The following is a 13,355-nucleotide window of genomic DNA, read 5'->3' on the forward strand; positions in this document are numbered from 1 at the left end:
GTTCTAATGTGTGTTCTCAAACCTCGACTCCTCATCAATGACAACAACTCTTGTCATCCTGATATAATTATGTTATATACACGTTGCATTGACAAAATTGACTTAAGTTTGAAACAGATAGCAAAATTGCTTATGTACGTTACCATTTTAACCTACTCACTTTTATCAAACACGGAACATCGTAACTTTCAAGTCTCGAAAGCAACTTCCTGTTATCAAACACGCCCTAAGAGATTTTTTTCTATTTGAAATATTGGGATCCATCTAATTTTAACTAGATGATTGATTTTTTTAAAAAAATTGGATCTTGAGTTCTTAAACTTCTAGATCATTCCTTTAGATATTAGATGGTTATGTTGCCATCTTAGAATGTCATTTTTTTTTTAAGCATATAGAGGGTTACAATTTCATTTTTTATCTTTAAGTTAGTTGCCAGGTTCTAGAGATCACACCCCCCAAATTTTGACATCTAAAATATACATCTAGTGTAAGTTTTACGCAAGGGAGGCAATTTAAAATTAAACCCCCAAATTTTGAGATCTAGAATATACATCTAGTGTAAGTTTTACGCAAGAGAGGCAATTTAAAATTAAGTCACTAGAGGTGTGCCATTTACTAGACTTAAAGTTCCAAATAAGATTTCTCAAACCCTTTGACAGATTACATGTTATCAAATTTGACATTTGACATCGGATGGTTGGGGATGATTGTGGCCTCAAGTTAAATACTCTTACAGTATGCATTTCCTATAATTATTTGATTACATTTAAACTAGTGTCGTACTATCCTTATGTTACCACTGTTTTAGAACTCGCTGACTTTCGGTCTGGATCATCGATTTAGATATAAATCGATAAAGACTGAACCAATTTCGAGATAGTATAGGTCCTAACCCAATTCTCCTTAAAACATGTATACACCTATTTTTATTTTTATTTTATTTATTAATATTTCTAAATCCTCAATTCAGATCCATCTGGATCATCAATCCAATGATTTGAAGCAAATCTAAGGCAAATAATCCACATCACATATCCCGGGTTTTGAAACCATTGGCGTTAGCTAGCCAAGTTCATCAAGATTCAATAAGAACACAAAAGACTGGAAAATTGTAATCCTATTAGGCTATTACAAACAGGAATTTGGACCTTATCTTTGCCAAACTAGACAACAACTTGCCTCGATAATGCCCAATCACCAGTCATGACACCAAAGGAGCTCTTTTGAGTTCAGTAAAATTAAGTTTTGGCCTAAAATCACATTAAAACTAAACTTTTTATATTAATGTGCAGGCTCAGGCTCAGACTCGCTAGGTCGAGTCCAAATAACGTGGTCCGATTCAGCTGAGGTCTGACTTGGACGGCTATTCTTTAGCAAATAAATTGCAATGTTATAAACAATTTAGTAAATAAATTAATAAATTTTGAGAATAGCCTGAGCTTTGGCAGTAGTATTCCATTTTCACTTAAAGGTAAGAGCTCAAATCCCCACTACCATACCACTTTAGGGAAGAGGCTAAGGTTGTGGTGGTAGCACCCCACACCATAGTCACTATGTTGTGGTTTTCAATCCTACCAATAATATCACCCTACTAACATCTTCACAAATCTAACTCCTAATCCACTTAAAAAATGGGTAGGGCATGTTTTCCCTATTGAATTACTAAAATAATAATAATAATAATAATAATTTTAAAATATTAATAAATAAATTAATTAATAACTAAATTACCAAATTATTTTAAAAAAAGAGCAGTGATTTGGGGTGAGTCATGAGGTTTTGCCTCGGGACTCACTAGGGTGCAAAGCCAGGGTGACTCGAGCTGAGTCATGAGCTGAATCAATATTTTTCAGCCACTATTCTATAAAGGAAAAAGTTTATATAAGGCCTCAACCTTATACTGTACAGGTAAGGTGCACCCACTAGTGAAGGTTGTTTTTATGCTGGAAAACCCTCAAATCGATCATTTTTACCTCGATATTCATATACCTAGAAAAGAAAAAAAGATTTATAGTCTTAAAAATAGTTCATCTTCTAATATATTATCTAGACGGTCCATTTTTAAGATTTTCAAGTGTTTATAAATCTGTTTGATCGTCACTATTTCGAAAACATTAAATTAGGGGCAACAATAGATTTGCATATCATCACAAGGCTTTACAGCACCCAAACTGCATAGTTTTGAAGCACACCTTACTTCAATAGTATAAGGTTGACACCATTGTTCGCAAAGTCGCCCGATCTAACCACTAACTACCCGGTTAGATTGGAACCGGCCACTAGCCGGCTCCGGTTTTGGGAGGTTAGGGTGATCAACCGATATTTAAAAAAAAAAAAATTTCTAAAAAATATATATAAATTCTAAAAAATAAGGAATTTGATTTGTATTGTATTTTAAAATATTTTTTACATTATGGTAAAGATTAAAAATTGTTTTGGTCATTAATATTCATTTTTAAATTTTCCCATCTTTTCTAGAAAATTTTAGAACTAGCCCTTGAAAAATATAAAAATGGGTTAAAATTCATTTTTTCATTAATTTTAAACTTCATTTGAATGTGTTTTGTTTTAATCATTCTTTATATGTGTTTCATATTTTAGTATATTTTTTTGTATATTTTTTATTTTTTTCAACACTTTTTTGACTGTCTATGACTTGCCCGGTTAGAGCGGTTGACTCGGCCGTTTACCGGTGAGGCCGGTTATACCGCTTCCCGGCCCATATGTCCGATTAACCGTTATGGTTCAATTTTGTATATATTGGTTGACACCTTATACAAACCTCACCCTTCTATAAATTTGTGTATGTGGGGGTATGCGTGTGTATGAGAGAGAGTGAGAGAGAGTGAGTGAGAGAGTTTCGAACCATAGTTTCCAAGGTCACACCAGATCATCCTATTGTCAAATTGCCAACATGTGCCTTACTTTGTCTAATCTAAAGTAAAAAACTAATTTAGTCGAAAATTGTTCAAAATCAGTGTTTGACTGGTTTTTGGCCGGTTGGACCATATGATTTTGATCACTAGCTAAACAAAGTATTAAATTTTTCTAATAATATTTCATTAAAAAAAATATTATTCTTATTCTTTCATATTTTTTTAAAATATAGTCGAACCCATCGAACTAATTTTGATTAGACAAACCCTAGCCAATTCAATGACTAGCCCAATACTCATAACTATTATTTGAACCACAACCAAGAAGTACACGAGTTGTACACTCTGTAGGACCCCGGGAGCATCCACTCTATGTTCTCCATGGCAAATGCTTGGTATATGTAAAAAAGCAGCAGTGCTAATTTCCACCGTGCATATAATTAAAAAAAGAAAAAAAAGAGAATCCCCACCATTCATCATGAGAACGGACTGTATGCGTCCATGATGCACCATAATACGCCACTGGTGTATGGTGCACTCTCCTTTGAAACTCTTAAAGTTGCTTCAAGGATGGAGCAAATGTATTTTAACATTGAGTAAACCAAAACATTATTGATTATTTTGGAGCCTTGGAAAATTTGATTAAAAAAAAAATTCGAGTGGTGGCGTGTGAGTGTCACTCACTCTCATTTAACTGCTAGTGTTGAGCACCACTCAACGACCAAAGAAAGCCTTGAGCATCAAGAAACGTGATCAAATTGACTTCATAAAGATGCATCATTTACTCTTTTTCTTAAAAAAAGACTATCATTTACCAAAGCTCTCTACACACTAGGATTATCAAGACCGGACTGAATCGACCGGTTTTCTCTCTACAGACTAGGATTATCAAGACCGAACTGAATCGACCGGTTTTCTTATATATGTCTTTGTCTTCGATATAGCGAGATCACAATCACTTATAGTTATCAAATGTAAAAATGGATAATTTTGAATGAACAATTGATATGCTCAAAGTGAGATAAAATATTTTAGTGCATTACCTATAGGAAAAATTTTATACTGCCCCTAAACAATCAAATTAAGATGCACCTCAAAATTTCATTAGAAGTGGTTGTTTTGATGTCCAAAAATCCTCAAATCGATCATCTCGACCTTAAGATATATGGACATGAGAAAAAATAGATTTTCAGTATTGAAAACAGCAAATATTATATGCAGTTTCTGAACCCAGATGAGCCATTTGCTACGTTTGTGGGACGATTGAGAGCTACAACGATTGAGAGCTACAACGGCTAAGGTCGTGCCTCCAGTTCCAATAGTTGAGGTTGAGCAAATGAAAAACACCATCAAAACTTTCAAGATTTCCATGTGTTCATAGATCCATACTATTTTTGAAGCTTTAAATTTTATAATTAGATATTAAAATAAATTTTCAAATATTTCTTGTGGTCGTGCCTTACTTTGATTGTTTATGACTTCAGCCTTATACAAACCTACCCCTTACCTAAATCATGATTTCTACGAGACGAGGTAGCGCAATTACGATATTTATTTTTAATCAAAGACAAACGTATACATTGTACTAGCATTTTATTTTAGGGCAATTATGATATTTATTTTTAATCAAAGACAAACATTATAGTATACATTGTAATAGTTGCTTCTTTTTTTTTATTGAAATGTTATAGTCGTTTTGTAATTTATGGTGCAAAGGGTATGTTAGCAACAGTGAACAAATTCTGGACCAATGAGGAAGCTTCTTTAGGAGCAATGAATAAGGCATGGACGACATTTATTTCGGCAACACTGAATTAAACATTTAAGATTTTGCCATAAAAAAATAAATTATGATTTACATATAAAAACTATAAAAATATTTGATATCTACAAATTGCTCAAATGTCGATATCATACTCTCAAATGCCCATATCCTCCCCAAAAAAATTTCCTTGAACGGTTTCGGCCTAAAATTTGTAGTCTAGTATTTTTAGCAATTTTATCTATTCAATTTTTTTTAGGGTGCGGTTTGTACAGAGCTTAGGCTCTATTTTTAGTTTAGTCGTTCAATGGTTTCATACTTAATTATTTGAAAGATCAAATGTATAATTTGTTAAATTTTTCATTTATACATGTCTCTATCCACATGATTTATATGTGGTTAGATATAGGTTATCACCTAATCTTGTTCAAACAACTGCACAACATACTGACAATAATTTTACATATTACTTTCATATGTTTTTGTCAACTTACCATTAATCTATGGTATGGTATCGTTGTTGGCTTCCTATTAATTTTCTATTTGAAATTGAGTAACGATTAGCCTTGAAATACATATATAATGGGTACATCTGGGGAAAAAGAAAGAGAGAGAGAGAGAGTAAGGGTGACAATGGACCCGGAGCCGACTCGAGACCCGAGGGTAGACCTGATCCAAGTTCGAGTATGAGTTCAAAAATTGGACTCAGCAGGTTGAGTTTGCTATGCGATTCAGGTCCGGATCCAGTGATATTTTTCAGGTCCCAATATCATCATCATCATGGCTTTTTTCCAATTATTTGGGGTTGGCTACACGAATCTTGGTCTACTAGTTTGCTCTATTAAATGTCATAGCCTCAGTGATGCTATAAATCTCTATATATATTTGGAATACTTCCAACCACATCCTTTTGGGCATACCCCTTGCTCTTTTCGATCATTTCACTTGAACTAACTCGCACGTCTTAACATGTGTTATACTGGGTTGGCGTCACATATGGCTAGTCCATCAAAATCTACTATCTCTCATCTAAACGCCAATTAATGCCACACCTAAATTTTTTTGAATAGATTTATTGTGGCTCACCAAAAATGATCCCTCCAAGTGCAAGATTACACGTGCATCATTCTTGCAAATGAGGTCTCATAAAGCAGTGGGCGGTTTCATCATTCTAGAGAGACACAGGAGAGGTGGTGTGACAAAACTAGAGAGAGAGAGGGTCAAAAAGCAGTGGTCAATTGCATCATTTTAGAGAGAGGGTCCCTCTAAAAGTAATGACAAGAGCGAGACACATTATGCATTCCGATTGCATGATCTAATCTTTCTTATTCTGTCCAAACTCAACAGCCTCCTAAAAAATGTTTTTTTGCTTGTTTAGGTTTCTGTCATTTTTCATGTAACCGCCTGTGTGTGAGATAATTGAAGATATTGGAGTATGGCGTGATCTCATGAGAGCACAATATATACTTGCTCCATCAGGTAAAAATACCTATTTAAGAGAGTACATATAAAATTTAGAAATTTTAATATCTATTTTAGCTAACTCAATGAAGATATGACTCTTGATAGAGCAAAATAGTGGAGTAGGACTCGTATAGCCAACCCTAAATAGTTGAAAAAAAGATTATGATAGTGATGATTTAAACATATGAGAACTTATTGTTTTTCAATAAGGCACGCGCACGTGCGCGCACACACACACACATATATATATATATATATATATATATATTAATTTTAATTAATTTATTTATTTTTTCCTCTCTAAATTCCATCTTTGAATTGGGAGTCTTAAAAACCCTCCTAGTGCCTGCCCCTTTCTATGCGGCCTCTTCCTAAATTACCCCTGCCTAAGCTACTAAATTTGGCCCAAGGGCAGAGCAAGGCCTGAAATCCAAGCGTTGTGATAGAGCCGGGTGGGGTATGTGGCATTGTCCATGGCCTGCGCTACTTTTGCTTTTGTTTTTGGTTCATTTATGTAAATACTCATAAAAGATGAATTATTTAACATTATACCTATATGTTTTTATTTAGTTTTGAAACACCTATAAAAATACACTTGATCATGAGTTGGAATCATGGTTATCAAGACCAAATTGAACCGGTGGTTCGACTGACTTGATTGCTGATTGGTGTCAAGTCTGGTCTAAGGCAAACACATGTATGATAAAAATTGGTCAAAACTAATGTTAGACCAATTTTGGCTGGTCGGATGAACCAACTTTAACCAATACACCATCAAAATGAAATTAAACAATGTTTTAAATAAATTTTATATTTTAAAACTTTTTATCCATTTTTTACTTATTTTTTTCTTTTAATCCGGTCTAAACCAGTTCAAGCAATTGGTGCACTAGTTTGGATTACACCATGCCCCTCACCGATTCAGCCGCTATGGTTTGATCTTGATAAATTTTATATTTTAAAACTTTTTATCCATTTTTTACTTATTTTTTTCTTTTAATCCGGTCTAAACCAGTTCAAGCAATTGGTGCACTAGTTTGGATTACACCATGCCCCTCACCGATTCAGCCGCTATGGTTTGATCTTGATAACGTCAGCTGGAATAGCTACAAATGGGTAAACCTAGTTCATATTTTATTAGTATTTTGATAAATTTCTCTTTATTTATTACAAAATTTAAAAAAGAAAATATCTTATTATTTTTTATTTTTAACTTCTATATCTTATCAGACTCAATAATTGAAAATATTTGTAAGCAAAAATGCTTCATCTTTTCTATTTTCCAACTCCCTAAACCCTTTTGACCATGTATTATTGACCTCAACAACTTATAAAATGACTTTATATCTCTCTTTCTTTAAAACTCTATCTCGCTCTCTCACATCATCGTCTCTCTCTCAAAACTCTATCTCTCTCTCTCACATACACATCATTGTCTCTCTCTCTCTCTCAAAACTCCATCTCTCTCCCTAAAACTCAAATTCCATCTCTTTTTCTCTCTAAAACTCCATCTCTCTCTAAAACTTTATCTCTCTCTAAAACCCAAAGTACATATCTCTCTCTAAAACTCCATCTCTCTCTCACACACACATAAGAAGGCGTGTTCGTGTTCAAGCTCAAGCTATACCCTTTGGCTGGTAAACTCATTGAGAAGTGGAGAGAGAGATATGGAGTTTTAGATAGAAATAGAGACAAAGTTTGAATAGGATGTCATTTTAATGTTTGTTTAGGTTAAAAATTTATAATCAAAGGGGTCCAGGGTTGTAAAATGAAAAAGATGGAAACATTTTACCTACAAGTAATATTTTTCAATTATTGAATCTCGTGAGATATAAAAGATAAAAAGATATTTTTTCAATTTAAAAAGTAGGTATAGTTTATATTAGCTTGGCCTGTCTCATCCCAATTAAACCCATTATGGGATTGGGTCAGGCCACCTATCCAAGAGACAAAGCATAGGCACTGGTATCTTTGGGCCCGTTTGAGCCAGGCTCGAGGCAATCCTCAAAGTACAAAAGCAATGCCTTTTACCGCAGTTAAAGTGAAGCTCGGGCAAAGGGGTTTTACTTCACATAACGTGTAGCCGTAAGGGTACAATGCTTTCTAATAATTGAAAATAAAATAAAAATAAAAAATAAAAAATAAAAAATAAAATAAAATAAAAAATAAAAAATAAAAGATAAAAGAAAGACAGAAGAAGAGGCAAAAGAAGACCCACGTCAGTACTCCCGCTTTCTAAGAGACGTTCACAAAAGCTATGTCCTTTAAACAGGAAACTTGAATTATTGTCCTTCATCCTATCAATGAAATAAGGCCAAATGGTTTTCCCTACACTGAAAAAGGCTAAATTTAAGGTGTGGTTATTGGGGGCTTGCAGGAATCAACGGCCCACCGCCCACGAGTGCCCATAAATGGATCCAAACCGTCCACCGAAACTAAGATTTGACAGCTGACACGTGTCGTTTTGACACGTAGGTGACAAGTGAAAGAGAAAGTGTTGGTTTTGGTGGGGGCGGGACCGACCATTTTGAGGTTGCGGCTGGGCCAACCCATGAGATGATAATCTACTTTTTATTTTTATATTTTTAGTAAGTGTGCGGTTTTTATGAGGTCGCAACTTTAAACAAATAAGGTCCACTTCCAAATTTTATCAAAACATGTAATTTTGTTGTAAAATTTTTTTTAGATTATCTTAAAATCTATTTTCATATCTAGTTAGAAAATTTTAAACTTAAAAAATGGTTAAAATCAAGTAGATCTATAAACATATAAAAATCTTGAAAATAGATGATCTAGATAATGTGTCGCAAGATGTATTATTTCTAAGACTGAAAAACTTTTTTCTTTTTTTTAATATTCATACATCTCGACATCGAGATGATCAATTAGAAGGCTTTTCAACCCTAAAACAACGTTTCTGATAGATTTTTTAGGTGCATATGTAATTCTACATTTTAAAGTTGCAACCTTATATAAACTTTTCCTATTTAGTAAAAGAAAAAGTTTATATAAGGTTGCAACCTTAAAATGTAGAACTACAAATGCACTTCAAAAATCTATTGGAAAACAGTTGTTTTAATGTTGAAGAAACCTCTAATTGATCATCTCGACATCGAGACGTATGAATATGAAAAAAAAAAGTAAAGATTTTCATTCCTAAAATAGTGCATCTTGCAACATATTATCTAGACCGTCCATTTTCCATATTTTCATATGTCTATAGATCTACTTGATTTTAACCATTTTTGAAGTTTAAAATTTTATAATTAGATATGAAAACAGATTTTGAAAAAATCCTAAGATTTTTTTCACCAAAATTTCATGTTATGATAAAATTTGGAGGTGCACCTTAATTAGATTGTTTAAGGTTGCAACTTTATAGAAACCACACCCTTTAGTAAAAAAATAATTTTCAATATACTTTTTTAGTTTTAAAAAAATAATTTTTATAATTAATTTTTGGTCCACCGTGGCATAAGCTTGTATTTTTTTTAATTGAATAAAAAATAATTTATCAAGTAAGTCTTTTGCACGAGAGAGAAAACATACAGTGTGCATCGGGAGCATAGTACAGTGGAGAATCACGGATGAAATTGTGTAATCCAAATAGATATTATAATATGGAGAATTGTTTCATACGGGCTTAATCGTATTTCTACATAAACGGTCCAGAAAGTGTAAAGCCTCCATCTTAAAGATTGATACAAGTAGGTGTTCTATCTAGAAATAATAGAAACTAACAGTCCAAATGTTTTCTTACTAAAAAAATTATTTCTAGTTTTTAAAATTTATTTAATTCATAAGCATGATCTCCATGTTAAAGATTACATATCCTTAAAATTAAGTCTTAAAATCCATCTCAAAAATAGATTTATTAAGAGGGCATTTCTACATATGCGGGCTTGGCCATATAGAAACCGGATCCTTATAATATTGTGGAATAGGATCAATGGCCACGATTGAAGGAACATGGGTGATCAAAGCGGCCCAAGAAGGCAAATATATATTTTTTTCCATTTTTTTAATGTTAACTCATGATTTTCATAGAAATGGAACTCTAGATGTCAACCGTCTTTCAACCCTGACTAGCTAGCTAGGCCAATATGTCATTCCTGATGGTAGGATCATTTATTGCTCGATATTTTTAAGGGTGCAGTTTGTATAAAGCCTAGGCTCTAAACAATCAAATTAGTGCCTACCTTCAAATAGTGTCAGGAAATGTGGGTTAAATATTGAAAATCTTTGTGATAATCTTAAAATATATTTTCATCTTTATTTATAAAGTTTAAAGCTTCAAAAATAGTGTAGATCGACATATTTATGACAACTTTAAAATCTTGAAAATGACGGTAAAAAAATACGTTGCGAAATACACTATTTCCAAAACTTGAAATCCATTTTCTTCTCATGTCCATGCATCTTGACACCAATTTGAAGATATTTGGGCATCAAAACAACCTATTCTAGTGAAAGTTTTGAAGTAGGCTCTAATTTGATTGAGCATCGGCTCTATATAAACTTTATCCTATTTTTTTATTGTAGTATTTGAACTATTTAACATTTTACCCTAGGTATATGTTGATAAGTTTCAAAACCAATTTATGATAGGTCATTTGATGGGTAATTTGAAATTGGAAAAAATAATATAGGTAAGATATGAATTGTTCAGATCATATATGTAGTTTGATCCAATTTGCAGTTGATTTTTTATTAATACACATTTGCAAAATTTGGAATTCATTGAGCTCCTATTTTTCTCAAAAAAAGTATTTTAGAACATCATTGCATGTTTATTTTTTGGTTCCTTCAATTTCGACCATTGCACTTGTTCTATTGCCACAGGCTGGTGGACTAACAAGATCAGTTCTATTTATTGGGGAAGTTATCAAAAGACTTATGAGAGATCACTAATTTACATTTTACAAAAATACCCATCAAAATATATATGATCATGATTTGGAATACTTAAAAGTATATAAAGTATTAAATAATACATTTCTCACATGTATTTTGTTAAATTTCCTTGTTTATTTTAAACAAATGCCAAATGCATATAGTGGGTAAGTGATAATGCCATTTGGCCATGCACTTAGGGGTAAGTGATGATGCCTTTTTTCCATGCACTTATTATATTCTCCTATGGTACACACTCATGTACTTCACACTCACAAAAATGAAAACATGTATTCCCAGAGCCATATAAAATTGTGGACCCGCAATGGCTTATCTTTCTCTAAATTTTTTTGGTCTTTACCATCTTATAAATTGTCTTGTTCCTTCTCTCTCTTATCTTCTTGCCATTGAATTTTAGATATTCTTTTGGTCGGCTCCTCTCTCTCTCTCTCTTTCTCTCTTAGACCTTACAGATTGTGCTAACAAAAATGGTTTCATCTTGCCACAAAACATAGGTGTCATACTTTAATTTTTAATAATAATGTTATTTATTTATTTATTATTTTTTTGACAAAATCACATAATATATTGTGAGGTGCGGCTCTTTTATTGTGAAGCCCTCCCCCCCCCCCCCCCCCCCCCCTCCCGACCCCATTGAGTTTGAACATAACAAATAAAATTAAAAGTAGGCCCTGTTAAGCTCTCAATCTTGCACTAAACCAATCACCTAATCTTATATTTTTATCATAATTATTTGTTTGTTTTTTGGGTGGTTGTTACTTTATTATTTCAATTAATATTCTATTCATTTTACTTAGCATTATTCCTCTATTATTTATTTACCAACTCTTCCTTGGCGGCCAAGGTGAGTGTGATGGTTGCGCTAGGAGCATGATGACCAAAATGCCCATGTTGAATGCAAATGCATGCCAAGCCTACGTGCAAATGCATGCCTTTTAATAAATATATTTTTTAGATGGATTTTAACATTTAAGTTTTAGAGACATGTAATATCTAACATGGAGATTATGAATATGAAAAATAAATAAATTTTAAAAATTAAAAATAATCATTCTAAAAAAAAAACATTTAAACCGTTAGTTTCTATTGTTTTTAGATGGAACACCTACTTGCATCCATCTTTAAGATGGATGTTTTAAACTTTCTAGATTGGGTCGCGTGAAACAATTTTCTATTTTTGAAAGTATTAAGTTTTGAATTTGAGGCCAAAATTGTAATTATAGAGTTTTGATTTCTATTTGTTATTAGTGAAAAAGACTTAATGGACTTAAAAAAAAGGCACGGTTTTGGTGAGTTAGCTGACTCATACAGTTTTATACGTCTCCTCCTCATGCATCAAATGTCCATCTTAGAGATGGATGCCTAAAGATGGTGCCCCCACGAAAAGCCAAAATTGATGGTGGAAATAAATTTCAAAAAAGTAAACATCTCTGGTCGTGATCATCATCGTAGTTGAGATTAGCAAACTTTGAAATTTTAGATCCAAAATCCATCTTTAAAATATATGTTCGAGTTTTTTTTTTTTGGGTGAATCGGTGGGAAAAATAGATTTTGGAGTTGAGATGCACACAAATAGATGAGTCAGCTGACTCACCAAATACTTTTATTTAGGTTTTAATCCGACATATATTCGACTTCAGTTAAGCCACAGTTAAAGTTAAAGACATGTGGCATTCAAATGGAATATAACTTGAAAAAAAGAAAAAGAAAATAAAGAGACTTTAGGGTAGGATTCCTATTAAAGGGCCCAAGCCCCAATCTTTTAATCCAATTCAATATCTATCCCTTTCTAAAATAAAATAAAAACTTTATTGGTATTTTAATTGGAAATGTATGATAGACAATCTAATCCGAATAAAAAACTAAACCTTCAGTATTTACAACTAAGAGATTAACTATCCCATTAATAACAATAAACTTTTTATGTTTTAATTTAAAAAATCCATCCATATAGACACGATTACAAATTCTAATATGGAACTGCATATGATGAAACATTTTACTTTTGATACAAGAAGGTCGCAATTATTGTCAACAATTGGATGTGAAATAGGATGGGTGGTGATGCGTCACTACTTGATCACAAAGTTCGACTCAAATTTTCTCGAAACTTGTGATACATTCTAATATGTTAGATTTCACAACCAATAATTAAGAAAAGTTGTGACCTTCTTATACCAAAAATAAGTAAGAAAAGTTGTGACCTTTTTACACCAAAAATAAATAGTCCGATAGTGTACAATCCCTTAAAATATTATTAATTTCATCGCGAGTTATCTCCTATCTTAATAACTTTAATTTCATTATTAACTTATTCTATAATCTCTAATTTCTTAAGA

The sequence above is a fragment of the Amborella trichopoda genome, chromosome 1 (genome assembly GCF_054954075.1).
Source record: "Amborella trichopoda isolate Santa Cruz 75 chromosome 1, AtrichopodaSantaCruz75HAP2 v2.0, whole genome shotgun sequence".
Classification (NCBI taxonomy): Eukaryota; Viridiplantae; Streptophyta; class Magnoliopsida; order Amborellales; family Amborellaceae; genus Amborella; species Amborella trichopoda.